Here is a 24,109-nt window from a genome sequence, read left to right on the forward strand (position 1 = left end):
CTCCCAGAGATTGCTCCCTACAGAGCCTTAATGTACAATGAAAAGTAGGACTCTAACCCTGGGAGCAGGCACATCTTCTCATGCTGTTTAATGTCAGTGATGCTCAGGCTGCGATAGCAATTATTATTATTAATCCTAAAATAGATTATAAAAGGAAAAAAAAAATGAAGCTGCTGTCTGAAAATTCAAGTAATTGTGGCAGAAAGTCAAGCTGCTGTAGTTCTTCAGTTTGAGAGTGGGTCAAATCAAAGGAAAGAAATTCTGTGAGCCTGTTTGGGATCCTAGTCTGAGCCCTGCTGAATTCAGGGACACTGTTAGAAAGATTTGCAGGACAGGGACCTAATGAATATTTTTGTGTTGTTGGAAAGGATTTTTGCATCTTAGTTTGCCAAATTGATTAATACATGCATTTTCTAGTACCAGCATATTAAGCATCCTATACATTTTTCATCTTTTCTAATTTATCTTATTAGGAAAAATGGGCAAATAACAAATATGTAAATATATAATGGTATACTTTAATATAAGCTGTATGCTGCCTTCAATAATGAATGTTGTTGACTGCAGTAATTAAGTATGATTCCAGCTCCAGTTATTTACTGGAATTGGGTTCATCTAAAACTGCAGGCAGTTTTCTGTTTCCCATATAAACGGTAATTGTCTAAACATTTGTTAAAATATTATTTAAATCTAAAATCAGGATTGCAAGTGGATTTCAATAATCTAGTTAATTTACTTTAATTTTGGAATTCTGTCTCTGCATGGGAAGAGAAATATGAAAAGTAATTTCATCTCTGTATAGTTGATTTAATTGTATGTACTTTTGATGGATTAAGTTTCCAGTTAATTGTGGAAAATGCAACAACATTATAAAAAAAGAAGGTTTAAAATAAAACAATTGCTGACTGCTTTGCATGCTATTTAAAAAAAATGTTTAACATTATTAATTTTACAATAGTAATTTATAAATATTCGTTACATCTTCCCACTAAGCTCCCCAAATAGATGATTTTAATCATACTTATTGATATTATCTACCTAATTATTTTTCATTATGCAAATATGTCTCAATTGCTGTGTAATAATGTGATGGAAACAGTTTTCAATGCTTTAAAACACTTGCTAAACTAAATGCAGGAGACAACGGAAAACTGGTGTGAAAACCAGAAAAAATTTGGCAGAGATTTTTTTTTAATAGCAACAGTGTTTTTATATCTTTAATATTTTATATTTTGAAATCACCTGAAAATTCAGTAACCTATGTAAACGTGAATGAGCAGTTGTGGCAGTTTAAGCTTTTAAAATCACGATCTTTATTGATGCTACTTTCTATCCTTAGTTAAAAATGACACTCGATTAAAATCCAACAGATTTCTAGTAAGTGACAGGTTTTGTTACTTTGTATATTTACAAAAATTGTAAATATCCAGCTTCTAATTCACATACATTTCTTAAAACATCGAGGGTGTCTTTTCCCAGGGAGAAGTGATATCCAGGGTAAGAAGAGTCCGACAAGTTTATTTGGAAGTATAATTGACAGAGCATATTAAAAAAAAATGGATATTCAAAAATAGAAAGACTTCATTTTAAGGATTCCTCTGCATGGAATTTAAAGATTTTCAGGAGAAATATAATTTAGGGGGTTGCTCAGGACAAAATTACAGCGTTAGATCTAAGTTTTCTGACTTTTCAGGGTAACTGTATGATTGTGAGTTTAAATACTGTAGGCAGTGCTTTCTTTTGTCAGAACAAATTATTATAATTTCTAGCACTTGGTAACTTGCAATTTGTACTTGTTTTTTTTTTTTTGTGTAGATAGTTAAATAAGCAAATAAGACAGCTTTGCTTTTTTGTGTATATGGATTGTAATGAATTCAGTGGCATTTTAGTTTTAAAACAAAGTAAATGGTTATTACTCTTGGTGAAAAAAGCCCAGGATTGTCTGAAATAATTTATTTGATGTATATTCCTAATGCATTTTTCTTATAAAAGTTGCTTTAGTGCTTTATCGTTTTGTTAAAGAAATGTATACATTTATGTAAAACCCTCCACATGAAAGTGTTGCTTCAGCCTTTATTGGCGCATCACAGTCTGCAGCTACAATTTCAGCCCTAAGCTTAACTTTTTTTTTTTTCTGCAAAGTATGTGGTTTTCCTTAAACCTGTAATTAGTATAATTAATAATTATTCCCTAATTGAAACGCAGGTTAACAAACTTCCATATGTAAAAAGTAAAGGGGGGAAAAATGCCATTCATTCACACTGGGCTTTATAAGCCTATAAAACTCTTCAAAGGACTTCAAGATATCAAGCAATCTTTTATTCAGCTAAACCTACCCCCCACCTTCCCTCTTACACACACTTAAATACGCAGTATGCTCACAGCTTGGAAAAAAGCAAGAAAAGCCTTAATGGATCACTGATTTTAAGCAAAGAGGTAGGTATGTATTCCCTATAAATGGTTTCCAAACCATTTTGGTGTTAGTATTAATAATTTTCATCAAATGCAAACAAGCGTCTGGGCGCTATAGAAAGCGAAGCTTTCAGCTGTGCACTGATTAACACAGCTTTTATTTCCAGCTCCAAACATCTAAAACAATTACACTGGAGCAACTGTGTAATTTGCTCCTTTCTTTGCTACACAGGTAAAGCCTTTTAGGCAGGGGCTAATAAAGATTTAGGGGTAAAGTGGGGAGTTGAGGTCCGAATTTTGTCCGTCTTTACGCCCGTGAGTAATTAAACTGAAAATGAATAGACTGAGACAAATAACATCAGGAGAGGAATTCACATGTGCAGAGGTTGCAGTGCCCAGTTCCAGTTAGATACTTTACAACTGATGTAATAAATCCAAGAACAGAATAATTATTTCCCAATTTGCCGTGACATAGATATCTTGTCATCACCCTGGTAATATGTACCTTTAAGAAGTGGTGAATGCTAAAAATCTATTTAGCCACATCAGTGAAACAGAGCTAACACAGCAGGAAATATTCCTTTGCCTTTTTTTTTTTAATACAAAATTACTTGTCAAGATATTTGCTCATATTAGAAACCAAATATTTTCTATGTGGAACTGAGGATCAGAATTTTGTACCTGGGACATGGCTATTTGTTTTTTGGTATTAACTTATTTAAATAATTCAAAATATTTTGCTCTTGGGGATATTTTATGTTCCTAGAAAAAACACTAGAAAAGTCCTATATTTAGTTATGTGCTTTGTGAGCTGAAATGTTTATTTGCAGTTTAAAAATAGATTATCTTAAAATTTGCACAAAATATTTGTTATTTAGATTGCAGAAGTCTGAAGCGCAGGTATAGACACACTCAATGCGTGCTTTTTCTCCAGGCATTTGGAACTGATGGAGTTATTTGTTCAGAAATACTTCTTCAGTCATTTTTCTCTGCATTTAAGAACACAACACTGTGCTAAAATGTAACATTCTGGTAAACTAAACACTAAAGTGTTCCCTTAATATCAAACTTTAATTTTAAAGTAGTAACAAGTCACGGAGAAATTGCTGCTGTGAGGTCCAGCGGCGGGCACTGAAATATTATAAGCTCTGCTTTCATAATGCTGCCTTTCAAAATCAGTTATCTGTAGTTATCTTAAAATTTGAGCGCTTTCCAGAAGACCAGATTTAAAGTTTCTCAGGAGAATATACTGTTTCAATCAGATAGTTTTATAGAGTGCACGTTAACAAAAATCCTTACAATTCCCTGTTATCTTTGTCCTTTTTTAAATGGGGGAGAGAATGCAGAGGATAATGACTTATGCTTGAATGCAGTTCAATGTATTTGTGTTTTATTGATAAAAATACACATCTATATGTATAAAAACAGGCTGAGGTATGTGTTTATTTGTTATTAAGTTAAAAAAAGCTCTTACAGTTCCCTCACCAAGATTTAGCAAGTTTGTCCTACTTGCACATTACTGATAAATATCAAATCCAGCTCAAATAATAATCAAATTCTCAGGGTGACTGAAACAGCATCTTTTCCTGACTTAATCTGCCTAAACAGGTACAGATGTATTAAAAAAAAAATCTAAAACCTCGCTGTCCCTTCAGCTTCCCTGCTGACGCCTGTCAACTTCTAAAAACCATTTTTAAGCTGGGGTTGGGAAGACAGGGAGAGTAAAAGCTCTTTTCAATTACAGATGATCAGTGAGAACTGTGACATGATGGTCAAGCTTCTCTTAACTCTTAAGGGTGTCCTTCATAGTTCAAAAATATCTTCAAACACTCAAATGTGTTTGAGATGTGCACTGGTGGTAGGGGGGAGTCATATCTCTGCTGGTATTGAAGTTTTCTGGAGTTGCTAACAGGTGATACCCATTTCTATAGCTGAATCCTCACACTGCATTACAAACTGGGGAGCAAAATATAGATTTATTGCATCTACAGGATCCTGCTGCAGTGTCCTCATAGATAGCAGCAGTTTCTATTTTTATTTCTTGATCTTACTGCAAAAGTTTGTAGTGTGTGCTTGTTACGAACTCCAAACTTATTTCACAGAATGGCAAATATCTAATAGCTAGAAAATTGGTAGTATGGTCTAGTCATGGCACTTAGAGATGTGTGTTCTCTAAAAATCAATACAATAAACTGGCTTGTTCATTATCTGGCTAGTAAAGTGTTCTGTCTCAATAGGATTTCATTTACACTGGCTAGGTCACCCAGGAGAGAAACAGATCTCTTAGTTAACTACTACATTTTGCTTTGATTCTTAATTTGTGAGTAATTACAAATTACAAAGTATGCTTAACTATTAGTTTTCTCATATGAAAATAGCACAAATGCATTTGAATGCATCTCTTGCATAGATTTTTTTTCTCACCTAAGTTGTAAAGATGTTTTTCATTTAGGGATATAAGTTTAATCTGTTACTTATAATTTGTTGATGGAAATATTCAAACAGTGACAAAATCTCTGAATATCCAGAATGAGGCTTTTTCTTTCTCCTTCTGGTTCAGTTTCCCTAATTTCTTTTATGGAGTAATTTTAATGGACTAGGTCAGTCTGACAAAACTATTTTGCAGGGTAAATTAACTATATTTTTGTGGCAGTACAGAGATCTCAAAAAGGGCTGAATCTTCCAGCATTTTTCCTTGTAAGGAAAGTAAGGTCATATATGTGTGAATTTGCTCTTGTGCCAGAGTTGGAATGCGTAGGTAGGATACATATGCACATATTTCAAGTACTGGAAAATAAATCAATGTAAAATAGCAGTTATTTAAGGTAGGGCATAGTCTTGACATATATCTAGGAAACATTTAGCATCTGTGGGCATTATCATAGCAAGAAAATAATATTGGAAATTAACTTGGATTAATTTCACTTGTAAAGCTGATTTTTTGAGTGTAAAAGACAAGGTTTGAGCCCTAAACTTGTATTTTCCAGTTTGCACTGCCAAATCTTAACCTTGTGCAGACAAAACGCTTCTGCTTTACTTGGCAAAACACTTATTTCTGCAAGAGAAAGATGCAGCCTACATCAAAAACATTCTGATTGCTCGACAGCTTTCAGCACTTAACACATCTCTAAGCATGTACTGGAAAACTACTTGGGAGGAGATGTATGTGCATGTATCTTACCCCAAAACACTCTAGAAACTGATTAATCTGTTTTGTTAATCAAAGATTTCATCTTCACATTACAGCACAGTCAGATTAGCAAAGATGTGATGGTGGGACATGGGATAATTTGCTAAGTAAAGTCAAAATTAATGGCAAATAAAATCAGTTTCCCTTTGTGGTTATTTCCAGCCAGCTGCATCCAAATATAAAAGAACTATCAAAGGGAGTAAAATAATCAACCCATTAATTATTAACTCAGAACAACTTCAGAAAGCACTTCTTAAACCTCCATTGACATCATCCTGACAGGCTCCTAATCTCAGAAAGTTGTTGGTAAGAGTTGCATTAGGCTCAGCATGCCACCAATTCTGACTGGAACAACTGCAACTCGAGATGTGCTGCAGCAGAGATAGGAACACATGGGACAAGCTGCAGTCCCTTAAGACATCTGTGAGTAACATTTACAGCACAACATGCTGTAGAATTCCCCACGTAGCTCTACCTCTGCTGTCAGCATAATAGAGTTGTCAACAGCCTAATTGTGAGATGCAATATGTAGGGGGGGTCATCCAAAAAAAAAGAAATCTCAGTGGAAAGTAACACAAATCAGCTGTCATTATTATAAAGCTGGACCAACCTTTGGCTAAACCATTTAAACCTCCAGATTAATCCCTAGATTTATCTTTATAGATTGGATCAAACTCAAAGTTTGACTGCAGATGAAAGAGGAACTTCAAAACGAAGGCTCTCATTTATGCCCATTAGACAATGCATTCGGCTAATGATCTACAACACACATTAGCCTGGAAACAGTGGTTTTAAGGCTTAACTGTTGCATCTTTTTTTCTTTTCATGTTATACTTCAACCTTCGTTTTCAGCTTTTATTTCTTAAAACATTTTTGTCAGAAGGTGAAAATATTTTTTTTTAATGGAAGATTTTTTTTTTTAGTTTCTGCTTTTGCCTTTCTGCCAACTTACATGATTAAATATCTGGTCTAGAAGTTAAGTTGGTAAGAGCTTATATGAATTCAGTACATCTCTTTATTGCAAAATGTACATGGTAAATCAATCACTTAAATTAATTTGAATATATTTTTTAGAATTCTATGTCACTGGCATAAAACACAAGCAGCAAAAATCCCCAAACAATTAAAACCAACCAATGTTGAAAAACCAGTAATTGAGTGAATTGGATTGGTTTTTATAATGGTCATCTGAAGCTATTAAATTTATTCCTATGTACATTAAAAACCTGACATCATGAGGCAATTCTACCTCTGCTGTTTCTTTTTTGTTTTAAAAAAAGCCAAGCAAACTCGGTCAAAGCTATCCAGCCCCCTCCTCCCCCCTGCTGAACAGCACAGGCTACTAGTTTTTATTCTTAAAAAAAAATACTAGCCATTCTTTCATCTTATGGGGAGACATTTAAATTTAGAGTAATTACAAGACAACAAAAGCAGCACTGAGCATGAATGACAAAATGCAGCTCAACTTGATGTTTTAATGCAGTTTTCCCCTCTCATCAGGGATATTAACCCTTCTGACTGCTTCACTGAAAATCTTACCCTTATTTCCCAGACCATAATGTGAAAGCCAGCTTATCAGAATATTAACAGTTTATAAGCGTGGATTAATGAACAATGAGTTCAAGTATATATTTTTCATATACTACCTCAAATTTCAAGACTCTGTATTTCTTGCTGTTTATGATATAGGCCTTGCAAGGAGCTAGGCAATTAGGCAGATCTGTTAGAATTGTTCCTGGCTGGATACAAAGAAGAGAAAAGCAAGTTTACTGCCTTATCTCAATCAAAATAACTAGTTTCAAGAAAACTAGACCCAGTATAATTTCCTCTTTTAAAAAATTGTTTCCTACCTTTGCTGGCCTGTTTCATCTGTTTCATTAAAGGTGCAACTTTTATTGATGCTTCTGCTCATCCTATGTTTTCATCAGTGTGAAACCTAAAATGCTCTTTGCCTAAAGTGTAGGTTAATATAATAGCTACTTGAAGCAGGAAACCTCTGCTATGTGTCTATAGTTGTCTTTATTTGGGCCTGTGCAGCATTTTGTTTGTCCTCTAGCCTTTTACGGCAGCTGGACCCTGACCTTCAAGTTCTTAAAAAGAGGGGGGGAAAAGTATTCTTTTCAGATTCCAAGTTCCTCCCTTTTTACCCTCCCACTGACACCGTCCCATTCAATACTAGAGATAACTTTATTCATCTATACATCATTGTATCAAATTCAATAGGCAAACTGCTTCAACATGCTTCAGAGCTGGACAGGGCAGTAATGTCTTCATTTTTTCTTAATGCAATGAGTTTCTTATCGCAGTCCTTTCAAGCACAAAACAAACACTGTAACAAAAAATGATCTCCAAGTTTTTCCCACCCTGCTATTTCACCATAGGCTTATTTCTTTGTTCCATCTTTCAGTGGACAGCTACAGCTACAAAGATGTAAAATTGATTACATGCATACCTACCTAACAGGAGTTAAAAAGGGAATTGGAGGGGGGAATCTTTTATAATTAAATACTGTATTGAGAAGATTTACTTTGGGCTCACACCAAGAGCGTGGAAGTAATTTGTTCCTGAATCAGCTGTCATCCTTTAAACAGGATACCAAAATTAAGTGGCATCTAAAAAAGCCAGTAGGAATTCCATGTCAACTGCAAATCTGGCTGATCACTATCTGAAAAGACAGACCTTTTCCCCAGCTCTAGTCAGTGTGGATTTATACACCTAATGTTATAAGCTCTCAGCCTGTCATTAGCTGCCAAGCTTGACTTTAAGCCAATGACAGCAGCTCCATGGATGTTAGGAGGGCTCCAGCAGCAAGTCCAGCTTTTCCTCCTTGTTCTGAGTCCTGCTTACCTGGAGAGGAGTTTAAAGGAAGGGAATTGAATCCTTTCCCACATGTTCATGTTGTAGTGTGGTGTAAGCTCGTTAGCTGAGCTAAAAAAAAAAAAAGCTATGAACATACTGATAAGAGGGATAGATCAGTATTTTAATGAATCACTTCAAAGGTTTTGTAGTGCCTTTTCATTGTAGCATGAAATATGTAATATTAGGATACCCAAGTCAAGCTCATGTCTCATTGACATCTTTGTCTTTTAAATGGAAAGTGAGGCTGGAGGGGAAAAAGTTGGTTAAAATACAGAACTTCTGAAGTGCTTAAACCAGCTAATGGTACTAGATCTCATTTTAGATTCCAGGGATGAAAAAGAAAGAAATAAAAAATCGGACTTACATCCCTGACTGGGTGTTTTCCACTATAGGCCCTACATGTTTATGTAGAGGGTATTGCAAACGTTTGGAGGGATTTGGGAGTTTCAAAAGGAAGAAGTTTATACATTAGTGCTGCAAGTTGCAAAACACTGTTGATATTCAAATGTTTATTGTGTAAAATCTGGGATAAGCTTCAGCATGAGAGCTCCTTTAAGTGCCTACAACTATTGCTAATTCCCCTCAGCATTGAGGCTTGCACAAAGGCCTTAATCCAATTCCACTTTTTTTTTTTTTTTTCAGAAAGCCTATGCTATTTTCTCTCACATAAACTAACAACACTATCCCATCACACTGCAGAATGGGTCAAAGAAAAAGGGCTCTGTGTTTATACTTCACCAACACTTTGTGTTTCTTGGCCAAGTATGGCAAGAAACTTTAAGTGGGTCCCCCAGGCCCCACGCCATCCTTAGAAAGAAAAATAAGCCTTCAGAGATTGAAAACACACTATTTTAGGCACTAAAAAACCTATGAAATGTCAACTATTCTTTCAGTCACTATCCCTGAAAAGAAATTGATCACCCCAGCCTCATTGTTCCAGCTCTGATTTAAATTATGGAACACAGGAATTGCTTTGATATGGTAGTGTATTCTACCTAGCATATAAAATCCTTGGAGATATTTTAAGAATGTTCTCAGATAATGTTTGTGAGGGCACATTTTACTCTACTACAACACTGATGCCTACTCATCAGAATGGCTTAAAGCAGTAAGTTTCATCAGGGAAAAGAAATTTTATAATGTCTCTAGATTTACTTCTATGAAGTGCAAAAGAAACTGTCCTGCTTTATAAAGCATATTTTTAATAATATATCAAATTATTCATCTAGAATCTGTTCTGTAGAGGAGATCCCAGTCCAGCTCCAAGTGGTCAGGTATTCCCTGTGTATAAACCTTTGCTTATTTCTGACAATGCCAGCAGTGTTGTCAAGATTTAAACAACAACAAAGCCTGGGCTGCTTTGAGGGTTGACCTTCCTCTGGCAGGAGGGGTGAGGCTGGTCTGGCTCCCATCTGATCATCTTTGAAACCCTACAACAAAAATTCTGCTACAACCAGTGAGAGTGCTAAAATGCCAGAGCATAAACCAGCCTTTAAAAAGGAGAGGGAGGAAAAATAAAGAGTTTGGTTTCAAGCAAGAAATAAAATTTATTTTGTAATCAGGCCTGCTTCATTTATAGCATGAGAACCCAGGTATAGCACCGGTTGTGCTAATTTAGACAGCATCAATTCCAGTCTCTAGAGTAAGCTCATAGTTATTGTACCAGAAGGAATTCAGCCTGGAAGGGGAATCACTTACTGAAGGTTTTGACAAGATGGAAGTTATTCTCCTGTCAGACAGACTTTGCTTTTGAACATGTGTCTTAGTGGCCAAGTGAAATCTTCCTGTGGTGTTTGTTTTGGGGCTTTTTGTCTGTTTTATTTATTTTTTTTTTAATTTGTTCAGTTTTTTTTGCATTTTGGGGTTTTTTTTTTTTTTTTTTTGCTCCTCTCTGATTATATTGATACAGCTAGTGCACCAAACTCGAATGAGTGTTTGAATGCCTTACCATGAATTATGCTAAATACACTTAATGTTCCCCGTGGGTTTTGCTTCCCTGAAGAATTTTAGTTTTAGACCTGTTTTCCCCCACGTCTCTGAGGGTTTGTCCCCACGGGGACACTGGGGAGGGAGGGAAGGACGGACCTGGTGGCCTTGCAGTGCCCCCTGCAGCCCCCTGAGCTGTGCCCAGCTCCCATTGCCCAGGGTCAGAGCAGGGGCACATGGCCTCAGACGTGGTGACACCTCTGGGGTCCCTGTTGTGCTCAGCAGTGAGGCTGCAGCAGGGTCCCAGCGCAGGCACAGGCTGCTCGTGAATTTACATGAATTTAATCCACTGTTCCATCAGAATGTCATCAGCTACTGGAGACTGATGCTGGCTGCTTTGAGGCACTGTTTCCTATCAAACACTGAAAAAGCACGTTTTCCAGGGTGGTTTATTTCCTTCAGCAATTTTTCTGGAGTAGTTCATGTGTTTCCATGGGCTCTTCTCTCCTGACTGGCTTTTAGCCTTTTGGATCGTGTCATACCTGGTAGCACGCATGGATTAGCTGAGTGCTGAAGTCGCACTTTGAGGGTTTGGCTTCTTTCTGAGTGGCCTGCAAAGCTATAGCTCCAAGAGGGTTTTATGGGGGTTAAAATCATCCTGCATATACACAGCTAACACAAAACTTAATTATTGCCTGGGTTGTGTTTAATTTAGTTTGAGCCTTGTGGCAGGGCACAGCCATGGGTTTTTTCCCCTGAAACTTGTTCCTGAAAGGCATGTTTCTGGAGCATCCTCTTTTTTGTTTTATCCTTCATGAAAAAAATATACTTGTGCAAAATAAAAACCCCTGATGTGCTCCTCTAGGATGTGCATTAAAGTTAAACTCCCAAATATTTCTGAATTCTTAATGAGATTTTCATTTTGCTATACTGCAGAAGTTAAATTAAACACATGCATTTTATATCCGCAAACATGTGAAGAAAAGTTCATTTTGCCCCAGGAAATAGAAAATCTGTGGGGTTTTTTGTTTTTTTTTAGGATCATCAAATGACTAAATCTTTCTGGTGAGAGATTAATTTCTTCTGCATTGTGCTGTGTGCAGTGCTTATTGTGGAGAATTTATAAGAGTTGATATTTTAGTTGACTGACAAGTCTCTCGATGTATTTAACAACTTTAATTATACTTGTCATTTTCAAAATGAGTGAAGAAATGTACAAAACCAACAGAAATATGTCAGTTGGTTATTAGTTACAGCAAAGTCTCTCTTTTATCTCTCTTCTCTCGGGTGGAAACCATCCTTTCTATTAAATAGGAAGTCAGTTCAAAAACTTGAGACCCATCACTGTCTTCAGGGTTTTTAATTACTCCTCTGCCTTTTTCCTCTTTCTTTGGGATTGTTGCTGTGTTAGATGACTTCTGCATTTTCAGATTTCATCCTTGCCTTGCTGTCAGCACATGGCACTTTCCTTTATCATGTCATGCAATCCAGATCCCTGGTTGTCTCATTTTGGTGCCACACTTGCTCTGCAAACATGTCCTTTGTGAGGGGGAATGTGCCTTGTCATCACAAGAAAAGGAAGGGAGAAACGAGCCCTGGTACTGGGAGCAAGGAATTGAAGTGGAGGAACTGTGCAGGAGCTGGTGGGTGGGGATTTTGCCACCTAAAAAAGTCCCCTGGGCCCCACTGGTACTTATTAAAGTGAATATCTTGCTATTTTATAAATTAATTTTCCTTGAAGGCTGCATTTCCTTTCCCCTCTATCTGTGGCTCAGTCTTTCCTGCGTGTGCAGGTTCTCTCTGTTGTCGCTGCTGTGCTTCACTGCAAGGTTTCTGTGAAATGTGCATGTCTTGGAGGGTTTCCTTTTGGCCTGCCATGGTGCTTGGAGGTTCCTTCTGTGAGTGCTGGAGGTTTGGATCTAATATCAAAGGGTTTAAAGCTAATGATTTTAAGTATGGTTGAATTTTATTGCTCCTCTGGTGGGCTAAAACCTTCAGCAACTCTTTGACCTCTTCCCAGTCAATCCAATTCCATCTAATACTCTGTGACTAATATGGTGGATATTTAATCTACTTTGCTACTGAAATTACTTTTAGAGTCACTTTTTTCCTGAAATCTTCCTCTTTAGAGAAATTGCTGATCGTAAGCTCTAAATATGTTGCACACTACCACATAGGGTTTTTTCGAGAAAAAGCTTTTTTTTTAGTAAAAGAAAATTAAGAGATGTAATTTCTCTTTATAACATAAATGAAATGAGGGGTTATAATTATATTATGAAAGTAAAAGCCAGGTTAAAATGAAAAATTGACAGAAACCTTTCTGATGATGCTGGTAATAGAGATACTATGATGAATAGCCACACCTTAGCCAAATATTTCCTGTAATGTAATTAAGCTTTGAAAAGAAAATTAAAGAAAGCTCCTAAAGACAGTGTTTCCACTCTCTAGGCAGTGCTTAGTTAGAATTTGGAACATGGATCTCTTCATATAAGTAGCACTAAGAAATTGTGCTTAATTTTGCTTATACTGTATTTTTTTTCTTAAAAAGTGACCAAACAAAATGGTTGAGGCCATGATTGAAAATTCTCCATAGTGTCTATGATACTTGGCTGCTTTTCCTTGTTTTCATCTCTTTAAGACATCCAGGATTGCAAGGATTCTGCAGTGTGCAAACATGAGCAAGAGGGATTTGCTTATCTGATTTATGTGAGGACCCACCAAATTGGGTCATGGATAACAATCTCTACATCCACAATCCTGTGCCTTATAATTTAGTCATGGGCATAGACACAGTGAATTCAGTGGGCTTGAGTAATTTGAATTTAATGGAATTATTTATATGCCTGAAATTACCATTTAGGCAAGTTTTTGCAGGATTGTGGCATTAACCTTTTCCATATGTAACCTGTTTAAATAATTGTACCATTGTATCAGGTGAAGCTGTGCAGAGTTCAAGTCTCAAATTTCCGTCTGAATCCAGAGCAGGCTGATTTAAAAGCAAAGGTGATATGAAATGAGATTTCTGGTCACTAAGAAAGATGGACTTGCTGTACCTGGAAGTTGAGGCTTCCACTGCAAGGAGGGAATGGAAAGAAGAATCTTAATTCTCTTGCCTGCCCATATCACCAAGAATACTATTGGTGCAATAACATGGTGCTAAATAAAGGGTGGAAGTGAGAACAAATCTTTGAACTGTTCCAAGAGTGAATCTGAAAGCAACCTGAGAATGGGAACAGAAAAGGTGAACCCTCAAGGCAGACAGTTCTTGATTAGCCTGTGGAAAGGAACATGTGGTCTGCAGGGGCTGAGAACTAGACTTGGTCATCCAGCTCAGCTTCCCTAAAAAGTTATCTCAAGGGATGAGATGCATTAAGGTAACAGTCATGGAAAAGATTGTGCTCTACTACTCTTGCAAGAAAGTGAAGGACTTCACTCTTCAGAGCTGCCCATATGGCAAATTTCACATGTGCTAAAATTAAGAGAGGGGTGAGGTGACCCAGCCCACATGCACCCAACATCCGTCCCGCTTCGCGTGGAAGCGTGTGCCGAGGGAGTTGGCGGAGAGCCTGGGGCGTTCTGTGATACAGCCCTGCTGAAACAGGGACCCTGGCTCACAGGAGCAGGAGGCAGGCACCTTGGGGTGTCTTTAGAGCATGTAGGAAATACCTGGGATACGTGGATTTCTTTCAGAAAGACTCCCAGTGAGAGTTTAGCTGCCGACATGAGTGCTGATTGCTGCTGGAGAGCATGAAGGAGTGGTTGGTGTTGGGGTGGGATTGCTGTGTGGGTCCTACTGGATGGTCTGCCCTGCAGGCCACTGCCACTAAATGTTCTTCTGCCTGTAAAATCATGGGAACAGAATGGTTTGGGTTGGAAAGGACCTTAAAGGTCATCTCTTCCCATGCCCTGCCATGGGCATGGATACCTTTGACCAGACCAGCTTGCTCCAAGCCCTGTCCAGCCTGTCCTTGGACACTTCCAGGCATGAGGCATCCACCACTTGCTTCAGACATTGGTATTTGGAGAGAGTTCAGCTCTTGAGATGCAGTGGAAAGAAATACAGGGTTATTTTCTCACCTTTTTTACATATGGTTGATGCCTTGGGCATAAATTGCATATAAAAATGCAAAAATACGTAGCTATGTTTATACTCCTCCTCTTTTGTCTGATGACTTGAGCTGTAATTGAGGGAACACAAGTGATGTATTAAATTTCTTGAACACATGGATAAAATAAGCCAATGTGAAAACCACCATGTGCAGTTAATTTATAGACAAATATATTTGGAGCAGGTACAAACAAAGGTGTAAAGTACTATGTTTTAACAGATTTTCATGCCATATGCATTTGCTTTTACTGCCTGAAGGAGAAAAAAAGATTGAACCAGATAGCTTAAAAAAAAAGTTAAAATACCTTTTGAAAATTAACTTTTTTAAATTGCAGGAGCACTACTCTTCATGGCTTATTAGTATGTTAACGGTTTTAACTATTTTAGATTATTTTTAATAAATTATTGGCTTTTTCTTGGCCACTTATTTAAGAAAGCAAATTCGCAACAAAAAGCACCCTGAACTTTGACATTCTTCCTTGTATTTATTGCATATGTTTGGAAATTACCTAATTTTAGCAATTCACATGAAAACAGTGGTCACATCTCGTCATTTGAAATTGGGTCTGACAGCTCAGAAGTTAAAGCAGTTTAGCTTATTTTAACAGCTACACTTCAGTGAGTCTGGGTTATTAAACTCTTTGGGAAACCTTGCACACTTTATTAGGGAAAGGAAATTTATACAGTGGTAAGAAGAAAAATATATGTAATTGCCAACATATACATAGTAACTCTGGTAATAACATCACTTTGTATGGATTGTTAGTATCCAGTACAGAACTGTACTTTTGTGTGAAGGGAATTATATTGGCATGACCAACAGCTTCCCCTAAAACAATCCTCAAGGCAAACATGAGCGGCTCTTTTGGGAAGCTAAATTCACTGAAGTGAATTTTACCCAGAGCATTACTTCTTCAGACAGAACTCTTTACTCCAACATATGTATTAAATTTGGTCAAAGCCTGCAGCTAAATCTGAACATGAGGTTTGTCCCCTGCTGTGGTGGAGCTGTGGGAGAAGATTGAGAGAAAGGTTCATCCTCTCTCCTGTCACAGCTCCTGTCTCACACTCTGTCCTCTGGAGGCTGTAGGCATGTTCATTCAGCACGATGTGATGTACCTGAAAGGATCATGACTTTCTTCAGAGAACAGAAAACCATCTTGCTCACCAGATATATGATGTTTCTACCTCAAAGTCAGGAAAACTCTTTAGGTTTCGTATACAAACCTATTTAGATTGATATGTTAGATCTCTCCCAACACAGCGGATTTTCCAAACTTTGACTGTGTCTTCAGAAAATTCGGGGGGAACAATCTTAGTTTTCTACATCAAGTAATTTGTTAATGATTAAATATGACTGCTGCATATATTGCTTGTTCTCTCTCCTTTGTTTTTCATCCCTGTTTATACATCCAAGCATTACAAGCAAATTTTAGTCACAGCTGGTGATCCAGCATATTCTTATCTACTTTGAAAATTTGTGAGTATATCCCTGTTCTATTTGCTTCTGGTTTGTTGATGTGTACATTCTGCAGCAGTAGATCAAGACAAGCTGTGTAAGGCACATCTTCACAGAAATGGCTGGTTTTTGACTGATTCCCTATTAGCAACATGTTGAGAGCCATCACCCAGTTTTTAATCCCTTTAACATATGCACAATTAGTTTTAATAAAAATATCATGTAGTACTGATTGTGTCTGTGCATTATCAACAAAACTTGAAGCCCAAAATATCTCTGTCAAAACTGTTTGCCAAGGCTTATTTTCAGTATGTTTGCTGGCCAGTGTCAGGCCAGCACCCTTGCCCTGAAGTGAGTGTTTTAAGGGCTTGTAAAATATTTCAAACTGACAATAACTGCTAATATTGGCTGGTAGAAGATAAGTAGGAACATATTTTGCTGTGTTTCTTAGTCTAGGTAAATACCAAGGTTTCAATAAGCATTCAAACAGATGCTTAGTTGTCTTCATTATCCCTCATGAGTTATTATTCTTAGATTTTAGTGAAGAGCAGTGACTTGGGTGCTGATAAGGAACTTCAGGTGAGGCTTGCTGCAAAGGTGAGGAATGTGCTCAGAAACCCCAAGTCATGCATGACCACTGTTGCATGACCTAATGCTGCTCTCCTGTTCAGTCAAGGTAATCTATGAGCTAAATGACAATAATTTCTATTCGAAAGCCCTCTAGAAAAGCAGAAGGGTGTGTGAAAACTTTGCTTGATGATACATTTTCTTTCTTGGATCTATCTGAAATAAGTGGAATGCATTAGTGCTGTTTAACTTCACACGAACTGTCAAAAAATGGGGGAAAAAGCTGTCTGTACTGTTGATTTTCAAAATTCTACTGCCAAAGGTTTTTCTTCTTCAAGGAAGAAGAATGAACTGTCCTCTTTGCTGCCGTGGTCATTATATTTTATTTTCAGAAAATTATGCTGTCTCAGTACTTGAAACTTTGGTACAGGTGGGCAGTGTGAGTGTGATTGCAAGAGATCATTCCAAGCAGTCCATGTGAAGGCTAATTATTAGGACTGGAGAGAAGAAAGGCAGTTTTAATGTACTTTTACACATCAAGGGCTAGAGTTATTACAAAAGCTGCTTTTGGTTTGGAAAAACCACATATCATGATTATCATATCATTAGAGCAGCTTTCAGTGCCTAAAGGGGCTACAGGAGAGCTGAGGAGGGACTTTTGACAGGGGCATGGAGTGGCAGGACAATGGGGAATGGCTTTAAAATGAAAAAGGGTTGGATTAGATTGGATATTATCAAGAAATTCTTCCCTGTGAGGGTGGTGAGGCTGTGGCTACTCTTGGATCCCTGAAAGTGTCCCAAGGCCAGGTTGGATGGGGCTTGGATTGTGGGATGGTGGAAGGTGTCCCTGCCCATGGCAGGGGTGAAATCCGATGAACTTCTAAGTTCCCTTCCAACCCAAACCATTCCATGATTTTATGGTGATGAGTGTGGTTTTAATACTTAGGAAGATCTGGAGAGTGTAATGTGATCAATAGGTGAGCGTTGATAATTTCTGGGATGTTTGGGGACTTAGAATGATGGTGATAACTGGAGTAGTGTTTGTAATCCCTAGTTAGCAAAGGGAGAGGCAGAACCTGTTAACCTCATGAAAATCTATGGAGAAATGCAAAGATATTAGTAAAACATGAGTATATTTGCTCTACACAAGGTAAAAGTCTAAGATTATACAGAACTAATTTGGGGAAAAGAAGAAGAGAAGCATTTGGAAATGATTGTCATAGGGGGGCCAAAAAAGAGGCAAGTGGAGCAGTCAGCATATTCATTGCAGATATATATTTGGAAAAGAAACAGAATAGTGAAACTGTGCCTTACCTCAGAAACATTTTCACAAGTCCTGTGTCTGGCTTAAAAATGAGGGCTCAAATTTGTGAAAATGCAGTCAATCATTTTTCCCGTTTGGCAGATGAAAAGACAATTTTCAAACTTAAAAGATGACTCCTGGATGTTTGCATTGATGGGAGTTTCTCTTCAAAGCAATTTAAAATGATTGCTTGAGAAAACCTGATGTAATTAGGTTTACAGCATACTTCCAGGTTTACCATAGATCTTTTGCTTAGAAAAATAAGTTGACACAGGTTTTCTCTTTGCAGGCTTCAAATGTAAGAAGCTTTTTATCACAGCTGTTATCACTTGGTTCGCTTCTCCATTAGTGCATCCCGAAAAGATTTAGATGGTAACTTTATTAAGGAAGTTGGGTTTTTAGAATCCTTGTGGATAATCTCTTCCTCTGACTAAGGGCAAGGTGGCAGAATTCAGCTCCAAACTCCCACAAGTGCCTTTGAAATGCTCTCTGTGTTTTGGTAGAGGCAGGTGTATGTGTGTAACAATGCACACAAGGTCTCAGTGCATGACTGGATAAAAAGTATATTTCAAAAGAATGTATTCATCCTGTGGACCATCTGAGTTGTGAAACCGAAACTTACTTTACAAAGTGAAGTATACTTGAAATACATAAAAGAAATTACTTGAATTATCTGCCATTCAAACACAAGGACTGCTTTTTTTGTTTTTATGAATGCAGCATTAGGCTTACAGTGATGGTGGTGGGAAAGGCTTTAAAAGAAAGTCACACCAACAACTCAGTGGGAAATGCTGGTGTCTTCTAGCACAGGAGCCAGGGCGGTAGATAAAAGCACAGGGGTGTAATCAAGGCACTGCAGCAGCATCATGATTATTGTCTCTGACAGCACAGGGGGACTTTGCATGTAGTGCAAGCCCAAAACTGGACTGTGCCAGAGAGATTGAGATACTGGCAATTAGAAAAAATATAAGGTAAAGTGGTTTTTTGAGTGCCAAACTATTCCCTCCAGAGCCTGATGAAATGCCCAGTTGAACCAGTGCAGACATGCATTGACTTTGGTGGGCACTGGAACAGACTCTGTAATTCAGGTTTCCTCTTGGTTTAGGCTGTTTATTTTATCTGACTGCTGCCAGAGTGACCTTGAAAGTGACCTAAAGAAAAAGTCAAATTACACTTCTGACTTTTCTCTTATTTTGTTTTTCGGCAAGATAAGAGAATCAGTAATAAGCAGAGGGAGAAGAAACAACATGAAATAGTCTCCTCCTCCCAAAATGGAGAAAGAAAGAACTTTTTTACTAATCAAAAGCACAATAAGATGCTTCCCATGGAGACAGGGTTTTTTTTTTTCTCTCCTTTATACAGATGTAAATCAGAAATGGCACAGTGAACCATTTTGGGTTATATCTGTGGGGATTCAGCTGTAGTGCTGAATTCACTTTAGCATGGTGTGAGGGCCACGTGATTCTCAATCACTTTTTTGGAACACAGAATTTTTCACCGAGGCAGACCTGATGGATGCTAGTGAGACGTCATAGGAATGTCCAGGATATGTTCAAAGTGGCTGGTGCCCCACTGCTGGGCAGTTTTGGGATAAGTACTGATCCTCAGCTCTTTTTCTCAGGTTCAGTTACATGGAGTGGAATTTGGCTTCTTACCTTGTAGATCCATTGAGGACTAGAGCAGCCTTTATGTGCTAAGCAACATGGACAATGTAAGAAAAGCTCAGGATTAAACAGTAATCTGTGTTGTAGTAGCAGCTATATATTAGTGGTACATGTAGTGACTAAAACTGCACCAGAGAGATTAAATTTCAAGTCTGCTGAAGGCGTCCACAATCTGGGCAATCTGTTAAAGGACTGTACATAATGAATGTTGTACTTCTTTGTAGCTGAATGCTTAAAACTCATTTTCACTCTCTGTTCTCTCAAACGGAGGTTGTCAAATTGGTGCCAAGTAAGACAAGTTTATAATATCTATTATGTACCTTGGAAGTTGGTGCAGGCTAGTTCCACTCAATTTAACCGTGTTGCTTTTGAGGACAATTTGTTCTGACCTGGCATGTGAAGCCTGTATATGAATCAGCTGTTTTACATATGTCACCAAAAGAACTTGTATGAGTGATTTTTTTTTTTTCTGTTAATTCAAGCAAGTCTGAGGGGGCTGGGAGAGCATGGTTTGCACAGAATCAGTTAATGAGAATGTGTTCACCCACTGGTTGATTTCCCTTCTCCAATTCAGCTGAAGAAGGATCTTATGTTTAAATTACTTCAGTTGGACTCGGGAGAGGTGGGATCCATGCTAGTGGTGGTTTTTCAGCCTCAGTGTAAGACTTTGGGCAGATCACCTCTCTCTCTTGTGCCTTATTTTTTTTTTTTCTGCTATGTAAAGTGGGGAAAATTGTATAATCCTTGTTATTTTTTGGAAATATTTGAGCTACAGGCTCAAGAAAGCTTGTGGTATTAGCAAAGCAGAATGAGATCTGCATGCTGAATAATGACACATCTGAGAAAACTGTAGCCTTCCATTTGAATGATGCACTTTGTTGTTGAGGTGTGATTTGGCCTATGCATGTGTATTGAGCACTTTTAATTTGAACTGTGCAAATTAACTATGTAGGTTTTATTGATAAGAGCTCTGGAATGTGGCCGTGTGAGTCATATGACATTCTTGTCCCTGACTGTCTAAGCTAAGTCTTAAATTTCAAGGAAAGATGTTCTAATTTTCATAGAAAAAGTAGATGATTAAGAAAACCTTAAGCAGTTAGAGTTCTTTCTGAGTGGTTTTTTTTTTGTGAGAATACTCAGAAGTTAATGAGTAATGATGTATTAATTTCATTTCTTTTGTGTGAAGCAATTTTATATAATTTTATTTGACAGCTGTGAGTTTAGATACTGTTTTGGTTTATCTGAAAGCTTGGAGTTCTGGTTAAGGTACTTAAATCCCTAACTCAGAATACAGAATAAAGTGCTGGCAAGCAGGGGAGGAGACCCCATATTATATTTCTTAATTTGGGCATTGGGTGGTGTACTACAAATAAATAAAATCCATGTTTGTCAAGACACCATTCTCATACAAGTAATGATTAGATTAAAAATGTGAAGCCAAACTTGTGTAACTTTACCACACAAGCTCTACTTCTGAAATGCTGGGTATGTCCTGCTATTAGAGAGGAAACATCCAATCCATCTAAATGCAATAAAACAATAAAAAGTCATTAGCTGTGTTTGGTGACCTCTCAGGCACAATTAGATGCTGTCTGAGAGTCACCTGTGCAGTGTTATAAGGAGCTGTGTTGCAGGGAATACAAACACAGACCACTCGGGCTGGTGATGAATAGTTATGCCAATTGTGATTGCACTCTGATTTTCTGTTACATATTCTCTAAGGTACTGCAAAAAGAGATCTGCCATTTTAATGAATCTTTCTGGTGTGTAGGGAAAGACAGTATAGTCAAGCATAGGTCATCTATAGCCCTTAGTATCAGCTGTAGCATACATGGCATTATATCATAATACCATTTTATCCCTCATGATCTTTGATCAGTGCTAATGATCAAAGTTTGCATAGCAGCCAAGAGAATCATGAGACAGTAGATATTTATAGCTTATGGCCAATTCTGATTACTCTATAGCAGCTTTCCCAGTGTTCTGTAGTTTGATTGATGTCATTGGCATGCTCCAGCATTCAGAATATATCAAATAAATTTGCTATGCTTTGAACATGAAAGGGAAGTAAAACACTGATAATTTAAGAAAGCAGAAAAGTAGGGAAGATAGGAGATACACATTGCTGCATGTCCTTTGGCAACCGGCGGCACACAATGCTTTCAGCAGTACTGTGCATGCAAATTGCCAGTCATCCTCTCTGAGGCAAGGCTTTACTTCCTTGAGAGCTCTGCTATTCAAAGGGGCTGGTAAATGAAATCTGAACTGCATATGCTGCAATGGAGAGGAGGACAGGAGCAGGAGACAGCTGTTTGGGGTGACTGCTTTACAAGCAGAAGCCTTTCAGTTCCATCAATCAGACAGTGTGAAAGGCCCAAATCCACAGACACCAGCATCCCACCCCCTTTGATCCCGATCCTAATAGCGTGCCAGTCACCGATGGAAATGCATTACAAAGTGAGAATGGTCCATTTTCTTCCTCCTTTTGCTGAGAGTGTGTATTTATCAGATTTAACTAGTTAATGGTTCTGCCCTCTCTCTCCTGCGTGCCGTGCCGCGAGGAATCGCGCCGCAGAGGTGCCAGTTGTTTATTGTCACTGGGCAGATGAAGCCTCAGCGGTCCCTGGGATCTGAGGGAGAGGTTTGGATGGGGCCTGCAAATGGTTAAGCATCAAAATAAATGGCAGAATGGTTTCTGTGTTTTCCTCAAGGAGACAGGTTTGGTGGAGCCCCATGAGGCCGTGCTGTGCGGGGTGGGTGACACGGATTCCTGTGACAGGGGAATGGTGGTGGCCTCATGCCGAGTCTGCATCTCTGGTTTAGGAAATGTGTCATATCTCTGCCACAGCCTTTGTGCCTCTGTCAGCACTCTCTGCCAACAGCAAGGCCAAGGTTGCTCACCAAATGATTTTTTCCCTACCTGTGAGGCTGCAAGCACAGCTGCAGCATGTCCTTGAGCTCGTGTGGCACCTTGTCTGCCCAAATCCATCAGCCATGTCACCACGTATGAAATAGCTGTGAGGATGCTGGAGAGGACAGACTGTGCAGGAGGGAAAGCCTGCCTTGTTGACAGGTGAGAGGCCATGAAGATGCTGTGAGTGATATAATCTAGATGGTCTTAGGCCTCAGATTTTTGTGGTGTAAGCTTCCATCTGTGAAATGGGCTTTACAAAATATTCCTTTGTCAGTCATGCCTATATAAACTTTTTTGGATATCTGGTGCCTAGCCCAAGGGCTCTGATTCCAAGCCCTACCAATAATGAAAATAATACTTCTTTATGGAAGGCTTGTGGAACCTGTCCCTTCATCTGTAAAAGTCACTGTCTCATTTTTTCCAGTGTGAAGCATCTTATTATCAGGCTTTCTTACTGATTTGCAAACAGGAACGTTTGCAGGGTAATAAAGAAATGGGCAGCACACTTGGGTGATCTTCTGCTTTTTTCTTCTTTAAAAGCAATTTTCTTGCCAGTGAGTACGATAACAACAGAGTTAAGCTATGTCATTAATTTCCATAGATGGTAGATGGAGAATGTTAAATTCTAGGCACCTGAGTGAATCATCAAACTCTTCTACCACATAATGACTCTAAATAATCGTATTCATCATAATTAGTACCACTAATAATGTTAAAAATAAACACTTGTACCTCAGACCATTAGTAATAGTAATCTTGTCATCGTCCATGAAAATTGCTAGGCCTGGTTATTTTTCACAGTGGGGAGCAGATACATGAGGTATGTAATTAAAATATTTATTACATATTTGATAGAGCTTCGACTATCATTATTGTATTACCAATGGCCTCATTATTATACTTTCAATATGTTGCTTTGTATATATTGTGTTTAATAAAGTGTTAAAAAGTGGCTTTGGGTTTGTGAGATCAATATATGTTAGATAGAAAAATGTGCATGAATCGAGAGGTAGGGAAGAAATGGGATTCAAACTGTGGTTAAATGAATTTCTGTCATTCAGCCCTGTACTAAGAGGTGACACAAAGCTGACACCAAGCTAATCCTAGTCATAAATCCCCAAAATAGAATTTAAGTGATACTTAGGTGATATTTAATGGTTATTTTTACCTGAGTAGATTAAATGAAAAGAGTACTAGTTAGCTGAATGGGAGAGATGAGCTTTAGGAAAGAACAATGTGTTCTAAATTTTTTTGCTCTTTTAGCTACAAAGCTTTTTTTCTGGTAACCTAAACAGGAGCTCTTCTAAAGTCCACAGGGGCTAGCAGTGCTTTTGCATGCTAAACTGAATTATTATGAGCAAGGGGCAGGTGTAATTTGAGGATAGATAATAGTGACAAAACAGATCTTATTAAAAGGGATGGTGCATTTAAGTTTGCAAAATCTTTTGTAAGGAGAGGGTTTTTTTTTGGTTTGTTTCTGTCATGATTAATTGCCCATTTACTCCTTGCCTGTCTTTAATAGAGTTTTGCAGGTTTAAGTTTGTAGCCATTATTTGAAAATAGTGTCATCATTTTCCTGCAGTAAGCTACTGTTTCCATCTGTTTCAGATCAGGACATTCCTACTCTAAAAGTAAATGCTCTAGAGCTAAAACAGATCTCACTGTGTTGCCTATATCCTTAATCCTGAAGGATTTTGAGGAGTTCTC

Source organism: Melospiza melodia, chromosome 15 (genome assembly GCF_035770615.1).
Source record: "Melospiza melodia melodia isolate bMelMel2 chromosome 15, bMelMel2.pri, whole genome shotgun sequence".
Taxonomy (NCBI): Eukaryota; Metazoa; Chordata; class Aves; order Passeriformes; family Passerellidae; genus Melospiza; species Melospiza melodia.